Source organism: Prinia subflava, chromosome 1, assembly GCF_021018805.1.
Source record: "Prinia subflava isolate CZ2003 ecotype Zambia chromosome 1, Cam_Psub_1.2, whole genome shotgun sequence".
Lineage (NCBI taxonomy): Eukaryota > Metazoa > Chordata > Aves > Passeriformes > Cisticolidae > Prinia > Prinia subflava.
Genome location: NC_086247.1, coordinates 82,872,319 through 82,892,459, shown reverse-complemented (window position 1 = coordinate 82,892,459; position 20,141 = coordinate 82,872,319). Strand labels below are relative to the sequence as shown.

Below are 20,141 nucleotides of genomic sequence, written 5' to 3'. Positions count from 1 at the left end.
ATAGGGTGCACTGTTACCAGATGACTACAGCAGCCAGTCCAGGTGGCCCCGGCCTCACACAACGCTTCTCTGGGGCTTGTTTCTGCACACTGATGCTGGTTCAGTCACCGAGTTTGGGTTGGATGCAGGTGACTCCCAGTCACCTTTCACTGCCTGCCCCAAAGTGATGCCTCCTGCACTGCAAAACCTGAGGAGATGCCTCTGCCTGCAGATCATCCAAATCAACATAAACCAAAGCCCTTTGGCTTCACCAACAGCGGTGACTGAGTCCTTGGCAGCCAATTTAAAGAAGAAGCAGCAACTAAATAAAATAAGCATGAGGCTTCTGTGCCAGCTGAGGCCAGAGAGCTGGTTGGAGGAGCTTCCTCAATGAGCTCTGCAGAGACAGGTCAGTCATGGTACTTCATGCCTACAGCCAAATATTCCTCTGGGTTTCCCTGGCTCCACCTCAATTCACTTTAATATTGGCTGGGATAAATGAGAAGAGAATTTGGCCTTTGCTGTCAAATTGCATTTTTTATCTACAAAGTATCTTAGGGACACTGAGTAATGAGCTCACATTAAAGCCTGTGAGGGAAGTGAGGTATTACCACATTATCGTTTTAGGGGAGCCAAAGAGGCTAAAAGAATTGCCCAAGGCCAAAGACTATTAAGGCCTGACTATGTATGAGTCCTGGGCTCCTAAAGCTTTGTCCCAGAGGTGGGGTCTTAGTTCATTCTCATCGTGTCTTTACCCACAAATTTTGCATGAATGAAAGCACCTGGGTTCTTTGACATCCTTTACTTCCACTCCAAATGCAGCCTGATGCTTCCTGTAACATCCTGCTTAACTGCAAGCAAAAGCTTGAAACTTATCCATGATCAAAGGCTGCATTTTGACAGTTCAGGTGCAATTAAATGTGAGTATCAAGTAGGGTACCTGCAGTTTATTATTAAATATGTGCTGAAGTGCTGGCAAAAAACCAGAGCCACAGCACTTCCTTGCAGATCACAAAGTTAGATATCTCAATAGGTGCACTTGCAGGCAGGAAATTGTGCTTGAGCCATTGGAGGCTTGGACACAGCTCAGCTGACACTGGATAGCCAGCCACTCCTATAACAATGTATTTCATCACACATGGGTCTCTCACCTTGCTGAAATAGAGCCAGGGGCAAGCATTCAACAAAAAAAAATCTTTAATCATGGACCAGGTATAAGGGAGCAGACAGCTGCTGGCTTTAAAGCAATTTTGAATCAGGAACATTTGCTGTGTTCTTGGTATTTACACTCAAAGGCTCCTCTTGGAGCAAATATGTGCCTGAGCATGGAAAAGCAAGATCACATTTGCTGTTGAAATCTGTTCTCCGGTGGATTAAAATCATAAATGTTTAATCCACTTAAGAAAAAAAAAAAAAAAAAGAAAAAAAAAAAAAAAGAAAAAAAAAAAAAAAAAGAACTTATGTTAAGCAAAATGTCCAGTGGGATCCAGATAGAATGAATACCAGGAACCTCAAATATTTGTTAAGGTAGAGGAGAAAAGCAGTTGTTCTTCAATTTCCTCAGCTCCTGAAAAAAGTACTCTTGGATTCTGTTCTTCTCTTGTAAGAGATCTTTAAACATGTTTAACTACAAGAGAGAATTGATGACAACTCTGGGAATCCAGGTCAGTATTTCTGTGGGGTTTACAAGATATGCTTGGACACTGGAGCAACAGGTAAGGTTCCCTGTGAAAGAAATACGTCAGCTGCTCCATGGTTGTCCTATCCACTGTTGTTTCTCCTTGTCTCTCATCAGAAAATAATAATTTGTACTTTCTTGTAAAAGCAATGAAAATCTTTTGTCTTTTGCTATCACCTCTCTTTCTGCTCGATTGGGGGTGTTACGGCCACTACCAGTGTACTGAGGCTAACACTCAATAACAAGCTCAAGTCAAATTTAAGGAAATGAGTCAATAAGCAGAACAGGAAGGAAACACACCAATTTAAGCCTAGAAAACCACATAATATGGGGGTTAATACCTTTCTTTGTACTGTGAAACTGTACTGGGGGCATAAACTTTAAGGTGCAGTGGCTGTGACAGGCAAGTTCCCACTCTGTCTCAAGTAAAACATATTCATACAAAAAGATCAAATTGGCATGAGGCAGTTGCTCGTGATGAAGTAACACAAATGTTAAAACGTGGTTGAAAGAAAAACTGTCCTGAAGGGCTGGAGGAGACACATGAAGGGAAGATGACATCAGTACAGAACGAGTGAAATTTCAATCCCATGCATGTATCATGCGGCTGGAGGATCCTGTGCTGGGAGCTTCCACCTGAAGGTATAAAAAGGGATTCGTGTGTCCTGGGAGGTTTTAAATATAAATTTGTGCTCAGCCCACTGCCCAAGTGGTGCATTGCTGTCCGTAAATATTGAAACATAAATTGCCTGAATGGACTTGCTGAAATGCTACCGTGAGCAATGTGTTTGTCGGCATTACTGCAGGGGAAAGTGAGCCAAATTAATGGCAACGGCCAAAAAAGTACAGCAAAAAAGGTATCCTTTCCCCTGCATGTCAGAAGCTGAATTTATGCCAGGCTCTGTCAGGATGTGAAAGAAAACATGCTCAGAGGCTGCCGAGTCCCACAAGTCTTCATTTCCGGCTCTAAGTATTTTCCTCTTTATATTTATATTTGGCCATGTGTAAGGGGTGGTGATAAGGATAGATCCATTATTTTGTGGAGAAAGGAGGAAGGCAGGAGTGACAGAAACATCTGTTAATTCGGATTTGGTGCCTTGAAGGCACTTCCTCTTCTCATTGTACCAGAACCAGCCATGGGAGCTGAAGGAAACTTCACTACACTTCATGCCCCAGTGGTATCTTCCATGCAGGGGTTGAAGAAAACTTGGAAGACTATAAACAAGTTTTTGAATGCGCCAGAAGGTAGCTTTTATTCTCTCTGGTTTGCATGTTGGGAAACTGGAGCAATGAGAAGTTGATTTTCTTACTGAGAAAATGAGAAGAGAGTTTCTTACTGCTCAGCATCTGCATGAAAGGTGAGAATTTCAGAAGCACTATGAATGCTTGGGGAGGAGCCAAGCTCTTTCTCATAACTTTGAACAACAGCCACCTCTTTGCTAAATTTGCTAGTATGCAAATGCTGGGCAAAGTCAGCACTGGTGTTGACTGAAGCAGAGTTTGCAATCTGTTTGCAGCACCCGATAGCACCTCTCGTTATCACTGTGGTTTTACCCTCCCAAATGACTTAATGCACTAGGAATAAATCAGCAACATGTAGACTGGCACATTTTTCAGCAAGCACAATCACCCAGGAAATTAGTATAATTTTTCTCCTTGTCCCCATCCTGCCCATCTTTCCCTAGGAAACTGATCCTTAATGGGGAGGCTCATTTATGGTGCTGGCAAATTACTCAAATAAAGTATTATGGACAGAGATGTCTCCAAAGGGCAGCTCCTGGCACCCTACCACTTGGGCATTGGAGGGTGAACAGGAATTTGTATTTAAAGGCTTGGGCTGTGAGTAAGAGACCCGGTTGCTCACATCAGTGTTTTGTCTCATTACATCTCTGGGCAGGGAAGAAGCAGTGTTTCTGTGACCCATGATCATGCCATAATTATCCGAGGTGTAAATGAGGAGCTGGAGCCGCAGTCATTGAAACTGAGTCAGTGACAGCAAACTTCACCGGATGTTCCTGGTATTATTTTAGAACCAGTGACCCAAATTGAAGCACACAAACTCCTATGTATTTATTGCATAAACATATATAAATTTTGGACAGCTGCAATACGGTGTGTACTCCTGCTGTTGTTTTGACAGTCTTAGCTCAGTGAAACTGCTAATTGAACTTGCAGTGCTGAAAATAATACAGCCATATGTGTAACTGCAGTGTGTACCTCATAAATGAGATGGTGCCACCATAAACTGTGAAAATAAAGCAGTTGTATAAAATTAGAGTGATGAATGTGTATTGGCCTGCAATTCTACTGTGCAGGCCAAAGCTGGTACCAAACTGCTCCCTCAAAACCTCGGGCTTTTAACAAGCTTTGTAGAGTACCAATTGCTTACTCTGCACTTTCATGTGTGGGATACAGTGCTGGAATTTTTTTTCCCCCCATTCATCCAAAATTTTCTACTTTTTTCTGTTATGATGGTCGTCCAAAATGTAGGTGCCCTTTGCTTCAGTTTTGGAGAAAATGACCCATTCCGGGCTATGACCAGCTGCTGTGGGCTAGAGCTCCCAGAAGGAGGGAAGATGAGAAATGGGGCGAAGCCAAGTATGGCAGTAGGGGATTTTGGTTTTGCTGCACTGTCCTTCCAAGAACAGAGAAAATCCTCAGTTTAGCGGATATTCACCATCACAGGCCCCCCTTCCCACACAGAGCTCCTCAAACAAGGGACAAGTTAGAACAGGGGACAAACAAAGACCTAGGCCATCAAGGGCTGAGAGCAGAAAGAAAAGGAACATGAATACAGTCAAATGACAGCCAAGTAAAGAGACAAAGGACCGGGAGTGAATCCTGATGACTCACAGAGGACGGAGAGGATGAGGAGGCAAAGACCTTGATTGCTATCAGCTCCTGGAGGGACTATCCCAGCCACATCCCAGGCTATCAAATGGTGCCTGGAGGGAAGAAGCCAGGAGAGATGTTGAGGACTGCTTAGTGAGTGAAACACCTCTTTGTGGTCACAGGCAAGCCTGGCCGACACTGGACACTGCTGGGACATTATCTGGAGAAGACAATGGTGATAAAACAGGTTAGGGGTGGTTGTGGTTGTTTGGTTTGGGTGGGATTTTTTGTTTGTTTGTTTGTTTGTTTGTCTTTGTGTGTGTGTGTTTCTTTGTGGTCTGTTTCTTTCTTTCTTTTTTTTTTTTTTTAATAAAACAATCTGCAGCTGCTACAATATTGCAGCATTTAAAGATGAAGGTTTAGCGCAATTAAATCTCTGGCCAGTGTGAGTACTCTACTGGATGTTTCCTGACAGAGGCACACTCGGGATAAGGGTAGTTAAGACATCAGCAGATAAACAGAGATTAGTCAGCTTCCAGATCCAGAGCAATCGCTGCAGGCGAGGGTGCGTCGCTGGGGGGTGACTGTCGCTGTTTATCGATCTTGATAAGCATGCAGAAACCTCTGTGGATAAGCAGCAGCCATGGCTCTTATCACTGGGGCCATAAACTGAGACTCTCCCTCTGATATTACTCCACAAAAAAAACCCCCAACCCCTTCGCAGAAGTGATTAGCAGCATGTGAGAGATCTGTAGGAAACACTGGTGAGTCCATATGCAGAGCCCTGTGCCACAGCACACCTTTCTTGCCTAAGCTTACAGGTGGCAGAATGAAATGAGATGCTGCACTACATGTACTCAGCAGAAAAAAAATCACACCTCACAGTCAGTCAGAATAACCTTGCTCTGTAAATATTCACTATTTTAAATTTCATTTTTCATGCTGTGGCAACACCGTTGCACCTCCTCTGCCTTAAAAGAGCATTCACAAGAACCAACCCGCTGGTGAGGCTGTGCCGGGGCTTCAGCTGCAGACATGACTACACAGCATCAGCTCCAAAGAGAGGTTTGTCATGCTGCCATCAGCACTTTCTTGCTATATGGGATGTCTGGACAGGTAGGACTTTGGCATTAGACTCTGGCAAGCAGCAACCTGCAACTGCAGCTTTTTCCAGAGCTCAAAGTAATTCAATGCGAGGCGAGGATTGGCTGCACGGAGAGAAGCAGGACTAAGGTACCAGGGGTGGGCTCCTCGTCACCTCAGATTGGTAGCTTGGTCCTTCTTGTCCAGTCGAGCACTTCTGCCAAAAGCTACCTGGCAGTCTCCTGGACCCATCATTGCACATCAGAGAAGTTTCCCTCATAAATTAAAGGATAAAACAAGCTGGTTGGGGCGGGATCTGGATGGAGCAGGATGCTGTTATTTTATAAGATGGCAATGATGAGGAAGGTGGTTAAGGAGTTTAGGCCGAAGAATACACTTCATAGCAGCAGGGAAGGACTTAATGGGCCATGAGGTGGAAAGAATAAAATAAAATCCTAGCATTGAGAACTATGCTTCCTGACCTAACTTTGATAAAGCCACAATGAACAAGATTGAAACTATCTGTGTCCTGTGGAGAACAGCCCAATTTGCCTAAGGCAGCTATGATGAGTAGAAAAGGTGACATGCTAAACAATAAAAGGGTTTGCTGAAGTTGGTCTCTCTCATGATTCCATTCAGGCATTGCCTGAAAGATGCTGATCCTGAGTTTAGACCCTGCAGACCACTTGATTTTTCCACTTCTGATGCAGTGCAATACATAATGTGTGTTTTCTCATCTGTCACTAGCACCACTGGTGTAAAAAAACATTCAGATAAAGCAAAACACTTCTGACTTAAAAATGGAATTGAATTCTGCCACACATAGGTAAATCTTTGTTAAAGGTGGGAAGATTATGATGAAAGGAAACATTAGCAGAGAAAATAATAAGATAAAAGAGGCTTGGAGTTTTGCAAAGTTATTGTGGAGAATGGTTTGAAAAGAAGATTAAAAGAGAAATGAGTAGGAAATTAAGAAATGGAGAGGGGAAACTTGCAGGTAAGGAGAAAATCACAGTTTGGGCTTGAAAGTAAGAGAGACAGAAAGAGAACAACTCATGATAAAAACTAAAACCAGAAATGTTTAGAAGGGAGTTACAGTGTTAGAGGGAGAGCATGAAGAAAGCTGTGTAATATTAGGCCTAGCAAAATGTATTTTATTTATTCATGGTTGTTCTAGATTATTTTTTGCTGGCAGCTGCTGAGGGTCCCATTGCTGCACATTTCCCTCCCTCCATGGAGGGCAGCCAAGCACTTCTGTTTGAGGATGATGAATGTGCAAAACAGTTTTGAACGCTTCAACTTTAAACAAAGCACTCTCCAAAGCTCCCTTCTGCCTTGGGCAGCTAACCCCAAGTCTCCCTGGTGGAAACCTGGCAGCTTCCATGAGCTCCTTTTGCAGGTTGGTCCATTATTAATGCTGAGATATAGGTACTGGGATTGAAATAAATGAGAATCAGGCAAACTTTCCTTGTAAAAAAGAGAGACGTAATTTACTCCCTCCTTGCATGTGCTGTGCTCTCTCCCTGCAGGTGAGCAGGGACGTCAGCTCTCCCAGATCTAGAGCAGCTTCTGTGTGGGACCCTCCAAACCCTATTGTAGTCAATGGAAACCCCACCACTCACTTTAATGGGACTTGGTGTGGCCCTGCAAGGCTCACAGCCCTGAAAGTCACACCCACCTGCACCCAGTGGCCTCTTCAGAGAATCTGGAAAAATTTGGAACGTTGTGAAGTTGAAAAACAGCCTAATCCTTTTCTTTTCCTGAGCAAGGGAAAGACTTTTCCAAGCCTAAAAAGAGTGTTGGGGGGGGGAAAAAAAAGCACCTTTCTCACAGGTAATTTTTATTCAGCTCAAACAGCGATACAGTAAATTTTTCAAAAGCTTTAAGGGTGTAAATCCCATCTGACTTCAGAAATAAAACTTAGGCAGTTTTTTGCCCTTCAGCCACATCTCTAAGGAGGTCTGTACTCCTTTAAGGATGGTACGAAGATAGGGTTCTGAACACCTCTTTTTAAATCAGAGTTATGTGTGAGAGCTGCCATGTTACAGGAGTGAGAGTAGACATAGATTGAAGCAAGCCTTGCAGCCCACAGGTCTGAACTGGGAACTCTGCACTTATTTTCTGGCAGCAATCTTACATGAGACACAAGCAGTGCTGTTCTAGAAAATGCTTGACTGGAGCTCTAGAAGAGTGAGTACTAATGAGACTGATCTATGAACTTACTAAGAAGTTTATTCTCTCAGACCATAAGTAGGTTGTTTGAAAGAACACCTAGTAACTGAGTGAGGCTGGGAAAAGACTGTTTTGAAGCTCTGCCGCTGCAGAAATTCCCTCAGGATCATCTTGTATTCAGCAGGGCAGAAGGAGGGAGCCCATGTGGCCATTGAGCAGCAACTGTAGTCCTCCTGAGTCTGGACACACTGACATAGGTGTGAATGTGTCTGCCTTGGCTGGTATGTCCTGAAAGCATTTGCTTGCATAAATAAATTTCAAATTAGACACCACTGAAATTCCCCAAGCTTCTTCCAGGACTGTAAGGACTGCAAGATGAAGCCCTGAATGAAAGACTGCTGTACAAGGTTATCATCAACCAGTTTAGTTTGACCAGGCACCTCTGGCAGGGATAGCATTGTTTTTGATCTATTTCATGACTACCAGCAATGCCTTCCCCTCTGTGAGGCACAGACAGGATGCTTTCATTTTCAGAAGCCCAAATAAAACAAAAAAAAAAAGTTTAGTTCACATAGTCATGCGCTTAACTAACCACAGTGTCTATCCCAGGAAATCTGTGGGGTTTCTTAAAGAGCTCTGCTACTTAATTCATTGTAAATGGAGGGGAATCTGCAGCTGTAGTGTTAGTTATAAATGATGTGATTTTCAGAAAGTGTCAGAATGAAGTGCAGTCACTGCCATGCCAGTACCCAGCACATCAACATCCCAGTGTGCTTGTTTTTCCATGTGGGCTTCAGATTTCATTCTGAAATTCCAGGCCTTGGTTCTCATTCTGTTAACACGGTGTGAGTAAAGTTACTCAGCTGAGGATCCTTCAGAGTAGCTTGTCCTGCAGGTAAGAGCTGGAAAGATCAGCCAGTGGCTTGGAAACGTGTACTGTAAACAAGTCAAGAAAACAAGTCTGCATAACCTGAGACTTGCATACCTCACTTTTTTCTCTGCTAAAGTACACGATGACAGACACGATGTCTGGATGATTCCTGGACTTTGTTGGACACGGGCTGGGTGTTCTGCCTGGGGTAACCATAGGGTTTATAACACCAGTCACGGGCTATAAAGCACCCTGAACCTGGTGATTGGTCCTGAAGGTCCTAATGAACTATATTTAAAGTGTTTACACAGTGCAATTTCATCTCCTCAAGGCCTATAGTGTGAACTGTGGACTCTTACTATCCTAAGGATAATATATCTGCTACTTCTGCTAGGCTAGAGAAAATAATCTTTCTTCTACTCAGTGTGCTTTAATTAATGCCAGAGTTGAGTTGCACCATTTTTTTTTTCATATTCTGCAGCTTGTTGAAACCTTAATCTTTTGGGTTAACGTTTTCTGTGCCAGATGAACAGCTCAGTGTCATTCTGGAGGGATGTTTCTGGCTGTTCAGCTTTTTCTATGACATTTTTTCCTGTGAAAGACATAACACCACTGAGTGCTTGAAGCTAGATTTTCTACATAACATTAATCACTGTCTGGTTGTGATTCCCCTTCCAAAATGCAAGAGCAAAAAACCCCAAAATAACAAAAAACCAAAAAAACAGTGGTGCAACTCAACTCCGGCTCCTGTGAAAAATACCCAGATTCAGCTAAATTATAAATCTTTGGAAAATCACAGTATGTACACTCCTGGCAGAGGCTTCTAAGTGTGGCTGGTGATCTCTTTGATGTTTCAGACTGTGGAGACTTGTGCTCTGGTCTATCTATGGCTGCAGGGACTGAGTGGGAGGTTTCTGGCAATGCTCTTCTTGGTGTCTCCTGGTGCAGCCATGGAGACTTGTGCTCTGTGTCAATGACCTCCTCGATCCCAAGCAATGAGAAGGAAGGGACCTTTATTTATGGAGTTGGCATAAAGAGGTGGACTAAAGCAGCCTGCAGTGAAAGACTGGAACTGGGGAGTAGAGAAGGTATTTGGGCCTCACTGTAAGAAAGCTGGTCTGGGTGCTGGGGTGGGAAACTGAGGCTGGAAACTGCTGGGATTAATATAGGTGACAGCTGGACAAGGAAAAGGGGGAGATGGTGCTGAAGGGTATAAAGTGGCCTAACAGGGCTGGAGACCAGCAATAAGGGAACAGGGAGCCTGGGACATGGAACTTGGGTGGTGGCACAAGGGAAGATGGCAGAGGAGGTTGGCACTGGGGAGCAGGAAGCTGGGGTTGTGCTTCTGAGATCCCATGCAACTGAAGGGAAGCCCAGGATTCTGTGAAAAGCAACATGCACTCATGTAATGGAAACGTGGTTATGGCAGGGAGGACATGCACAGTCAGCTTTAATTTGGGTGTTTTATAACTTTAAATGCTTATGTTTGCGACCTCAATTTTCTTTTTAATTGAGCTTTTTGTCAGCAATAGGACTACCTGTATTTACTCTGTAGAGCTGGTGCCAAAGGGCTATCATGATGCTTTAGTATGCAAGTCCTGAACAGTGAAGTAGTGGTTGCACTTAGTAAATTATGATGAAATATCTTCATGCCATTTATTTGTGGTGCTGTTTGTATATGAGGACTGTAATTCTCTTAAAACTCATCTGCTTCAGAGGAGAATGAATTAACATGGATGACTGAAGGGCTGTCTAACTAATGGACTTTCAATATAGTTAGTGCCCAGCAACAAATTCAGTGTTGCTTTGGGTAACAGAAGAGTTAGGGTCTTTAAAAAATGGGGCTTTGGTAATTGAAATTCACTGATATCACTGTGAAAATATTTTTCACATATATGTTTTCTCTTTTGTTATATACACAGTGAACTATTAATTATTAAGAAGATACAGGCATGACTCAGTGCAGTCAAATCAAAGATTTGATTTGTATAAGTGTATTTTTCTAAATACTGCCCTGTGATGGGATAAGGGGAGAGAAAAGTGCAGCTCTGGAGATAATCGCCAGAGCTTATAAACAACCCCTCCCTTTCATTTCGTGACAGCTGCAGCAGCAGAGACAATATCCAGGACTGTACAGAGAGCAACTGCTGTGGTAGCACCCCTGGTGTGTTTATCCAGCTCTCTGTACTGGCAGTAGATGTTCAAAATGCAGCAGCAGACAGCCCTGAGTGCCCGGCCGATGCTGCCCCTGCTTTGAGCAGAGGGATGGAGAGGAGGATCTGCAGAGGTCCCCTTCCAGCTGGGCCGTGCTGTGCCGACACGGGTAACGCATCCCAGGCACACCCACACGCGCTGCCCAGAGACAGGCAGTGCCCCTGTGCCAGAGGTGGGACCCTGCTGGTGGGATACAGCGTTTGTGGCTCCTCCAAGGTGACTGACTCACTGAGAGGAGTCTGGGCCACCGCTTTGAAGGAAGCGAGGGGATGTGTCAGCAGACCCAGGCGGTCCCCGAGACTGGGAGCCTCAGAGGACTCTTTGGGCACTAAACTTCAGTGCAGGAAGCCTTTCCCCCTATCTTATCTGTGCAGGGAGATTAGCCCAGGCAGCAAGGAGGGGACTCAGAGTATGGATTTCTGCTCTGAATCACCTCCTGGGATATCTTTCCTTTGAGTGTAAAGGCAGTCAGCTGGTACTGAAGGAGCAACTTCCCTACATTTTGTACTTACACATCAAATCATCTGACGTGTCAATGCACGATGAGAGAGTTAGGGTTGGAAAAGAGAAGGCTTCAGGGTGACCTAGCTTTCCAGGACCTGTAGGAAGCCTACAAGAAAGATGGAGAAGGGTTTTTACAAGTGCGTGTAGTTACAGGACAAGGGGGAATTGATTCAAAGTAAAAAAGAGTAGGTTTAGATTGGAAATTAGGAGGAAGTTCTTTGCTGTGAGGCTGTTGAGACACTGTAACAGGTTGCACAGAGATGCTGCGGAAACCCTGGAAGTGTTCAAGGCCATGTTGGATGGTGCTCTGAGAACCTTGTCTAACAGAAGGTGTCCCAGCCCATGGGAGGTGGGGTTTGGACAAGATGACCTTTAAGGTCCCTTCCAACTCAAACTGTTTCATGGTTCTATGATTCTATGATTCACTGTTAAGGTTATAATTAATAGATAAGCATTTACAAACTATTGCTATCAGGAGAAAATTATTGATCAAATTTCTGTACTCAATCCAAGGACAGTAAGTGGCTGAATGGCACACAGGTGAATAGAGAATTTGTTGCTCTTTTAAGGTAGGCACACTGACCATCTCCTCCTGCTTGAAGCCTTTAATCTTAATGAAGGGGTAAAGGCTTTCCTATTAACTTTAGGGTGGAGTTTTTTCTTTTTTGAGGGAGACTTTATTTTGAGCAATTTATTAAATTGAATTACCACAAATATGCATCCTTTTTACGTGCCTGTTTTCAGGTTAGCGACCTGTAAAAATACTCACTCTGCTGAATCTTTTAAAGCATGCAATAAAACAGAGTTTTATGGAAGAGAACAAGAGAATGTGTATGAGCCTGTCAGATTTCAATGAGCCAAAATGTTCATCGTAATTTTATCACAGGGTATCAATACCAGAAGTGAGTTACCTGTGATCAGTGGAGCTTGAAGCTGTTTCCACCAATAGATTAAATTGCTATGGGCTGTACTTTTGTCTCTCAGTTTTAGGCAACAGCCTTCTGCCAAGTTTTTGTGCAAGGTGTGGGATTTGACAGGCCTTGACTCAGTAGCAATTTTAATGGTCAGTGTAATTTTCCCCCCTTAGTCCCAGAGCTCTGAGATCATAGAAGTCTTCATTTTTTTCCACTGAAAGACATCACCTGAGCAGGGGATATTATGAAGTTTGGTGAGGTACTGCTGTCTCATGCATGTGTGCTTGCTGGCTGCTGGACTAAAGTGAAAAGCCTGAACTCTCCCTGCCTCTTGCTTGGGGAGGATTCCAAGAAGCTTCTTTACCCCATTCCCTCAAAGATTTATTTGCCCCATTAATGATTTAATAAAACAACAACAAAAATTAGGGACCTTACTGTCTGATTTCTTCTCCTCTGACAGCTTGGCCAACTGTTTCAAAAGCAGCTGAAAGAAAACAGGAAGATAGAAGTATACACAGTGAAGTGATATAAACTTTGTTTCTCTAGGAAACTGGGCTAAAAAGAGTTCCTAGGCTTTTTAATAACAGAATAAACATTGGAAATGTGATTTAAGCCTCCAGTGTTGACTCAGAAATGAAAAGGAATGGATCCCTCATGTGCTGATTATTTTTAAAATGCTCACAAGCTCTCATAAAACCATTCGGTTTTATGATTGTTTGGTGACTTGTTCCTGGAACTGAAAGTTTGACACTGAGGTCTTACATAAATATTGTGTATTAAAGGTCTCTTAGGTGATCATAATGGAGAAACCATGAGTTAGCTACCTATGTTATGACATCCCAGTGCTACCCCAGCACTTGCAGGGATTGCTCCTGTTATTCCTGTGAATGATAGGTGCTCTCACCTCTCCAGTACTGGGTATGCTTGAGTGTGTCTGATAGCAGTTTGCTCTCATTGACTGTTACATATGATGGGCTTATAAAAATTGTTAGAAGAATCTAGATGGGGGAAAAAAGTCCCCAGACTGGTGAGAGAATAGCAAAGGGCAGAAGGCCACAGCTGCTTTTGCATGGCAGAGTGCAGGGGCGTCCTTTCCTCTGTCTTTTGACACCTCTGGCACTGGATGAACCCTTTTGATCCTTTTTATTCAGGTAAGAACTGAAAAGGACAGTACCAAAGAAGTTGCTGCCTTTTACAAATCTGTCCCCTAGTGAAAAGTTTTATCAAAATAAACCATGTGAAACAATCTGAAGATGAAATCTATTTATCTTTCTTTTTTCCTTTCCAAGCCTATTGCTGTGAACTTTTCACAATTTCCTCCCCAGAGACTTACAGACTCTTCTCTTACCAGGTGCAGCCTAGGGGGACCATGGCTGCAATCCAGGGATCCTCCTGGGAGTAATTACCTTTTCCAGTTCCCCTCATCTGCTGCGCCTCTCTGGTAGCACTTCTGCCAGGAGCTGTGCTCGTAATCCATTCAGCAGAGGGAGTCAGATGCTAAAATCTGTGGTAGCCCCTCCAGACCAGGACCTTGTGTTTGCATGCGGGATCTGAAACACTTGATTCTCTGCTGTCATCTTAAGCTGGATGGCAGTGTATGGGTGAACTGGTCTCAGCAGAGCTGGCTAAACTCTGCAGTAATGATACAATCATAGCAGCAACAACAGCAATATCATGGAGTCATTGTGTAAATGCTCTTCAACACTGCACCGAGATCCATCTCGGCAAGCGTGTGATCTTTTTTTCCTACATCTGTGTAGCCCCCCTGCCTTACTGGTGGACATCATTTGCAGCAGGGCTGACCAGTGCAGAGTTGGAGGGACATTTGGTTCCATTTTGAAATGCATTTTCCTCCCCTGAGTCCATGGAGATCTGGTTCCACAGCGCTGCCTGTAGGCCCCTGATGCCACTTGTTTTCTGAGGAAGAAAGGGATAAGTGACCTAGGGAAGGGCAGGGACTTGTGCACAGAGGCATGTAAGCAATTGTGCCTCCCAAACCTGGTGTGTCTCTTCAAAGACAGGATGTTACACAGATGCCTGATGTGAACTTGGCATAAGCATCTTCTTGTACAAACAACTGTACAGCCCCCCTCTCCAGCATCTCAAAGGCTTTTTCTGAACCAAATCTGTAGAACCTTGAGTGGCCACGGCAGGAAGGTGTGGGTCACCGCAGGTGCCATGGGCCACAGCCCACTCCAAGAGCAGAGGGAAGGATGGCAGGAGAGCCCTGTTCCTTTAAGGGACATGTCAGAAGAAGCAATTCGGATGTTTGCTCTTCAGATTACTCAGCTGGGCAACGCGGGGGAGGGGGAAGGGGAGATCAGCAAAATATTTCACAGTCCTTCCAGCTGATCAACAGAGATGCGAAAAGTCAGTTGCATGTGCCAAAATGATGCCTGTGGTGTAACACACATCGTGAGAGGTCAGAGACGGTAGTGACTAATACTTCAGAGATCGACATGAAGGGGGAACCAGACTCTAACTGATGGCTGAAATTTGACCTATTTGACTTCTCCCGTGTTATCTCAATTATTTCATTGGGAAGTTTTGAATCAAGAAGCACTGTGGGATGCAAAAAAGCTGCTTCAAAACGTTCATTGTAAGAATGGTAATTGAGTTTTAAATATTTATGGCAGAACCTGGAGTCGTACTAGTGAATGCATTATAGACTATCCCTAGTGGTAAGCCTGGCTTGCTGGAGACCTTGTGCTGCAAATAGCCCCAGTACAGTGAAGAAGGGGGAAAGGAATTTTATTTTCTGAAAATTATTTATTTAGCTGATTACAGAGGGCTTACTCCTTCTTAGGCAACACTTTCGGCATGGAGCTACAGGATATGGGGAGGAGAAGGGTGTTCTAAACAAACCTGGCACCTGGATAACCTACAGGTCTTTGCTCACACCACTTGCAACTGTTTGCCCGCAAAAAACACTGGATCTGCAAAAAGATGAGGCGATGAGGAGTAAAAGTCTCCTGCCTACTGTTGCCATTTGTAGCTCTTGCCGCTTGGCATTACTAATCCCATGTGTACGCTAGGAGGTACATATGCATTTTTTTCTTTTACTGCTGATGGAAATAGGATTGTTTTCTCTGCAGGGAGAGCAGAAACGAGTCTGTGGTCCTGTGCTCTATTGCCGGCACAGGCCTTGGCGCAGTGGATAAAAACGAGGCCTTTATTCCCTCGCCTGGTCCTGGGTCTGCCGTGGTAAGACAACACGCCACATGTGCATATTACTTTAATGTGCACTACTAATACCGCTCTAAGCCTCCAGCTGAGACTGATGGTCCTCAAGGCACTAGAGCCGAGAGCCTGCCTTGCGCGGGGTGTCCCACAGCCCCGCGGGAGCAGCGCCGGAGGGAGCGCGGGGCAGCGCCGCTCCGTCCCGCCGGAACGCGCTCAGGTGCAGCCGTCCCTCACCTTGGGCCAGGTGGCACAACAAGCCGCACCTTAAAGCCGCAGAGCCCTTTCTCAGCCCTGAGGGAGCTCTCGGCCGCTGCATCGTCCCTCTCCCCGCTGGCGGGGCCGGGTGGCACCGTGCAGGGCACGGAGTGTCCGCGGCTGCCGCTGCTGCGAGGTCGCCCCGCTCCCGCCCCGCTGGGCAGCCTCACCCGCGGCGGCCTCACGGAGCAGCTGCCGGCCCCCGGCCGGGCCGGGGAGGGGCGCACCGGGGGCCGGGGCGGCTCCGGCGCTACCCGGCGCCTCGGCCACGCCTCGCTCGGCCCCGCACCCCGGCGGGGCGGGGGGGACGGGGGGCGGCGCCGGCTGCCGGGGCGAAGGCGCCGGCTGCGGCGGCGGGCGCGGGGCTGCCATCCCGCGGGCAGGCACGGCGGCGGCGGCGGATGGCGGCAAGGTCAGTGGGCGCCCGCTGCCCGCCGGCCGGGCTCCCCTCATGGACTCCCCTCATGGGCTCCCCCGGGGCGGCGGGCGATGCTCGCGCGCGGTGGGTCCAGCGGCGGGGGCTCCTCGCCCTCCTCCCCTTCCCGGCGGGGAGCGGGGCCGCCGCGGGCGCGATGCCCCCCGCCACGCCTCCCTCCTTCCCTCCCGCCCGGGCCAGGGGCAGACGCGGGTTTCGTAAGCGCTGCCCCGGCCGGCCCCGCCGCGCTCGGGTGGCCGCGGCAGAGCGGGGACCCCCGGGCGGTGGCGCGGCGCGATGCGCGGCGCAGGTGAGCGGCAGCAGCGCCCGCGGCCGCGTCCCGGGAGGGCGGCGGGCGCCGAGGTTACTTCGAAACCCGGCGGGGGTCGCGCCTGCATCGCACCAGCGCTGTTCCGAGCGGAGGAGGGTTATCCCTGTGCTTTGCGAGCAAGTAAACCCAGATAACTTGGAGACGGGGTTTGGTGGGGTCCTTTGTTCCGGCGGGAGGTTCGGTGGTGCTTTTGCGTTGGTTTGTGGTGTTTTTTGGGGGGGCTGATTTTCCTTCCTTATGCCGGCAGTTAGCGGAGAAGATAGGCGGTAACTCGGCTGCTGTCATTAAGTGCCAGACATCTCGCCGCGCTTTTAGAAAAAGGCTTTAGTTATTTTTTAACCAGCCTGGAGGAGAGGCGTGGAGCCCCCTGCCCAGGTAGGATCCCCGCTATACGGAGCGGCAGCGCTCCGAGTTCCTTACGGCGTTAGATGCCGACCCAGCTGAGGTCGAGCTGCCAAAAATGTGATTTACGGACCCTGCCGACATCCGTCACCCGAGCGCTTTGTTCCGATACGCCGTCCGGTGGAGGGACTTCTCCGGGAGCAGCGCTGCCTCTCCTGAAATGTGGATACACTTAGGATATGTGCACCCGTTACCGGGTGCCAGCCGGCGAGGCATTAAGAGTGTGTGTTTGTGTAATAGGTGTCTTATAAATAATAATAAAAAAAAAAGTCAAACAGGCTTTTGATAAGGTCCCATTAATTGAACTGTAAACACAGTAATACCTCTGCGCTTGTTTGCTCACTATTCCTCCTCCTCATCGATATGGTCCATGGTTTGTTTGTGTTTGCTTTATTTTTGTTTTGAACTAGTATGTTTTAGAGAGCTTTTGATACAGATTTACTTAGATTTTTTTGTCTGATACAGGCTGTTGGAAATTATTTGTAGCCTTTCAACTTAAGGTGAGTACGAAGGTCCTGTACTCAACCTTTCTGTATCACAGGCCTTTTTGAAACGCCCAGCGAGTCTGCACTGGTGTAGAGCCTATGGGATGACAACAATAGCAATCTAGCAAAAAAACCCTTCTGCTGAAAACTCTGTTCTTGGCTGTGTAACAGTGTGCAGCTGGATTTCAGCTTCTTACTAGTTGCATGACAGGTGGAACGTGAAAGTAGTCCTGGCTGAGGAGTGGAAAACTGGGGCAGTTTGTGCTGTTGTGGCCATGGCACTGCCGTGGCCATGCCTGTTGGGATGGGGCTCTGTGGAAAATTCCCGCTACGCAAAAGCCAGCAGTACAGTTAAAAAGCCCAAGCCTCTGGCTCAAAGCTGTGAGGTCTCTCAGAGGGTTTGGACAGCTGGCCAGGTATGTGAAGATAAATGAAAATGATACCTGGTTTTTGCTGCTCTTCTGGGGAGAGGAAAGTTGGTTGGACCACACCTGATAGAAGTTTTATATACATGTTATGAAGTGTTCTTGGGAGTATTGGACAGTGGTGTGAGATACCCAGATTAGAAATGCCAGGAAGACAATAAATATTATTTTGGCCTTAATGTAATGTGTTTAAATTGTACACGGAAATGCAAGAACTCAGAATGAGCCTATCATCCAAAGACCTGCTGTGGCTTAAACAGAGTGCCCAGGGAATGGGCAAGCAGATCCTTCTGGGTACCGGACACCCTTCCTGGAGGGACTCACTTGGTCCTTCAGCTTTGCCAAAATCCATGGATATGTTTTTATCATACTTGCTCTTGGCCTCGGTTCAGTGTTCTCACCTTGACTCCACGATGAACTAGACCAGAAACTCCATCAGCCTGCACTCTGAGGAGGCTTCAACACAGGTGTAACTTCAGTCATGTGAGTTGCCCCAGTGAAATTAGAGGGATGCTTGAAAGCAAGTATTGCTTGGAGATTGCTTGCATATGAAGATTTCAAGCTCAGGGCTGCCTCTTATAAGCCTTCCAGGGTGTGAACTGTACATTGTTTTTCCTTGCATGGGGCTGAGAACAAGTGGTATATCATGTTTGGGTTCCCTCCAGAACGGCTGACTGTACTTGGGACCAGTACTGGCAGAGTAAGGAGCAGTGGTGCTTCTCTGCTGGTGTTTTATGGAGCATTAGTTTGTGCTTGGGGCCTGAAGTCTTGCTAGAAGCTAATGAAGCTTATACTCCTAAACGCTCAAGCCATCATTTTGAGCAGAATTTCGTTTTCTAAGTGAAGTATTTTTCAGACTGTGACCTCAATCAGTTGATGGGCCCTGGAGGATGCAGGTCTAGTGGTATGAATGGATCTAGATGATTCCCTGATCAGTTGACCTGACTCTACCGAAGACGTGGTGATTTGTGGTTCAGACCACATGGCTGTTGACTTTGGGACTTGGCCTAGGGCTCCAGCCTTTTTAAGAAGAGTGTCCTTACACTGGTTTTTGTATACCTGTGTTTACTTGTCAGCCAGTTCTGCAGCCCCCTTCCATACATCAAGTAGAAGATACTAAGGCAAGTAATGCCACTGACTTGAGTGTGGTTATTCAGCTGAGTAAATGGTGTGCAACCCAAGTTCAAAGCAGCAGATTTTGGGTGTGAGTGCTCTTTTTGTGGAGCATGCGGGGAAACTTAATTTCCAGAGCCTGGGATCTTGGCATGCCTTAAATTTTCTCTTGTTCTTATGCTTTGCCTCTATCCGGTGGGTGGGTGGGCTGGAAGTCAGATGGAAGGCTGGGCTTTCCTCCCCTCACAGAAAGCAGCTCTTCAGAGAAATTCCACAGCTGTTTCAGACTCTGTCTGGAGTTGCCTTCTGGCTTTGTCGCTGCTGTTTCCTCCTGCTGTGCTGTGCTCTGCGAAGGGAGCAGAGGCGTCCTTGGAACTGATGCAGCTCTGTAGCATGATCTGTCACATAGAGCAAGGTTAGAGGACACCCTCCCAGCCCTCATCAGTGCAGCCTCTTCCTGGGTCCTGGACTGGCCAGGGCTCAGTGTTTGCTGGTCTGACTGCAGCAGAGCTGCCCCTTCCTCAAAGGCAGCGATGGTGGCTAAGCACCAACAGCATGGGTTAAGGGACGCTGGGGATGGCAAGGAGAGGGATGCCAAGGTCTCCAGGATAAATTCATTTCCAGGGTTGTGAAGGAGAGCTGCTTTCACACTGAGATCTGAGTAACAGTCCTTCAGCCCTGACAAAGCATTTCACCGCTTTCCAATGCAAATACCCTTGCTCTGTTTTTCTATTGCGGAAATTACCCCTTCAGAGCAACCCCCCGATGTAAATAAGTTTGAAATTTGCCCCTTCCTGCTCCAGATGTGTAACATCTGGGTAATTACAGAGCTGAACTGCATTGTGTGCTATGCAGCTCACAGGCTGGATTAGGCAAGGCGTTGTTTTTTGGGATGTAGCAGAACATAGGAACACCACTCATCAAATATCATAGTTTTCATCTGGTTTTATTTTATTTCATTTTAACTTAGTTTCCCCAGGAAATGAGTGTTGTTTATCTCCTGTTTGGCCAGTTTCAACCAGATTGCACCAATGGTTGGCAGTCTGGAAGATCACTAATTTCCCACTTGTGTTTGTAAAAAGTCGTGGGTGGCTCGGAAGTCTTTGAAGCACTGCTCTCTCTGATGAAAACTAGACTGCTTACAACTACTCTCTGTTCTGCCTGGTAGAGGCTGCCCAGCCAGGCATTGCATGTGTGGGGGTCAAACACTCAGCACCTCTGCAGCCCTGGCCAATTTGCAGGGTGTGTGTGGTGTCCAGAGCAAGGGCAGATGCGGGGCAGCATT

At 46.5% G+C, this 20,141-nt stretch overlaps 1 protein-coding gene across 3 annotated transcripts in view; it reads left to right on the top strand.

Moving 5' to 3' along the window:
- Positions 1–15,961: 15,961 nt before the first annotated feature.
- The window catches only part of RNF152 (ring finger protein 152), a 44,910-nt gene continuing 40,730 nt past the window's right edge, over positions 15,962–20,141 (top strand). The window contains exon 1 of one of the 3 annotated variants that reach the window (XM_063400632.1): positions 15,962–16,097. The gene's annotated coding sequence lies outside the window, so the exon portion shown is untranslated. The other 2 variants (XM_063400642.1, XM_063400659.1) reach the window with 2 other exon arrangements.